This window comes from Octopus bimaculoides, chromosome 1 (assembly GCF_046866305.1).
Source record: "Octopus bimaculoides isolate indiv1 chromosome 1, ASM4686630v1, whole genome shotgun sequence".
Taxonomy (NCBI): Eukaryota; Metazoa; Mollusca; class Cephalopoda; order Octopoda; family Octopodidae; genus Octopus; species Octopus bimaculoides.
Genome location: NC_142928.1, coordinates 106231432 through 106233845, shown reverse-complemented (window position 1 = coordinate 106233845; position 2414 = coordinate 106231432).

The following is a 2414-nucleotide window of genomic DNA, read 5'->3' as shown; positions in this document are numbered from 1 at the left end:
CGTAAGCTCGCAAGGAATGAAGCCAGTATGCTCCGCTGGATGTGTAATGTAAATGTGCATACCCATCAGAGTGTAAGTATCTTGAGAGAAAAGCTGAACATAAGAAGCATCAGTTGTGGTGTGCAAGAGAGACGATTGCGCTGGTTTGGACATGTGGTGAGAATGAATGAGGATAGCTGCGTGAAAAAGTGCCACTCCCTGACAGTTGAGGGAACCCGTGGAAGAGGTAGGCCCAGGAAGACCTGGGCTGAGGTGGTGAGGCAAGACCTTCGAACATTGGGCCTCACCGAGGCGATGCCTACTGACCGAGACCTTTGGAAATGTGCTGTGCGTGAGAAGACCTGGCAAGCCAAGTGAGATCGTTGCCAGGGCCCCTGGACTGGCTCTTGTGCGGGTGGCACATAAGATGTACCATCCTGAGCGTGACCGTTGCCAGTACTGCCTGACTGGCCTGGTAGGGTTTTCGAGCGAGATCATTGCCAGTGCCCCTGGACTGGCTCTTGTGCGGGTGGCACATAAAAGACACCATTTCGAACGTGGCCGTTTTCGTGCGGGTGACACGTAAAAGCACCCACTACACTCTCTGAGTAGTTGGCGTTAGGAAGGGCATCCAGCTGTAGAAACTCTGCCAAATTAGATTGGAGCCTGGTGTTGCCATCCGGTTTCACCAGTCCTCAGTCAAATCGTCCAACCCATGCTAGCATGGAAAGCGGACGTTAAACGATGATGATGATGATGATATGCACATATATATATGCATATATATATATATATGCACATATATATATGCATATATATATATATATATATATATATATATATATATATATATATATATATATGTATGTATGTATGTATGTATACATATATATATATATATATATATATATATATATATATATACATATAGGGAATAGTTAATAAATTTTTCCCTTATGAGGTTTTTTCACGCTAACTACTTGATAAATTCTTATAAAGATTTTATCCTATATTTAAACTGTAAATTTAACCGGATTATATTCAATACTGAATTTTATTCTGAACAAACACGTGTACTGAGATGCAATTTGAAAAGCTCGCCTCTTACATCGATATATAGGTGTAAACAATTTCTATGTACTATGCTGGATACATGTGATGTTCGCCTGGTATGTTGATTTTTGTTTATTTTTATATGTCTTGACTATGCTTGTACTGATGAGAAAAGACTGCATCTTGTGCATTAATTTCGAAATCATATGATATATAACTGAGTCTGATTTTAGGTGGCTCACTTTGAGTGTTGCATTTCCTCGTGTTCGGTACTATGTGTTTATTATGGTCGTTTTGACTTTAAGAGTCCGTCCTAGCATGAGGCATTTATATATAGTAATGCCCTTAATATAAATAAATAAATATATTTATAGGGAATAATTAATAAATTTTTCCCTTATGAGGTTTTTCTACGCTAACTACTTGATAAATTCTTATAAAGATTTTATCCTATATTTAAATTATATATATATATATATATATAGATATACACACACACACACACACACACACACACACAACAGCAACAACCACATCCACTCTCTCAATACTAGCACAGTTGATGAACTATTAAACCCCACAATCAAGAGCCCTTCACAGTTCAGCTAATTACTTCCTCATTTCCTCAGAATATCACAAGTGACCCTTCATCATCATTGTCAACATGTTCTACTGCTACTACCCTCACCACATCTAAACAATAGCAAGAACAAGATCAGCATTGGAAGTCATTTTTCAATGCTAGAACAATAGATGACCTATTAAACAACACAGTCTCTAGCTCTTCTCCACAGTCAGGCCACTGAAATTCTTCTCAGAATAACACAAGAGATCCATCATCACCATCATTATCCTATTCTACTGTACTACCATTACCACTACTAATATTTTCTTCCCCCACAGTCCACCTCAATCTGGATGTATACCTGACTGCTCCATGATAAATCTGCCAACTGTAAATAAAAGAAAATTATGAACACACAAATCCCCCACATATGCCTGCTACTATTCTCAATGCAAGAGACTATCCCAACACAAAAGATTATGTCTCATCTTTCAGGGACCTGATGCACTAGTAAAAGCATGATACTACCAAATTCACAGTAGAAACATCCCTTACAGTGGCAGTGTTGTTCCAGACTTTCATCAAAACCCAGAAGTCACCCAGATATCTACTGGGCACAATGCAGCTGCAAACCATATAACTACAACCATATTCAACAGTGCAATACCAACTCCAGACAACAAACCCTCCCAAAAGAAGAAAATTCTTTTTTAGCAATGATGAACCTGGCAAAAGAAATTTTTAAAAACTTCTAGCTCTCATACAGCACCAGCCAATGCTTACTACACCATTGATGTCATTAACGCACAATCTCAAC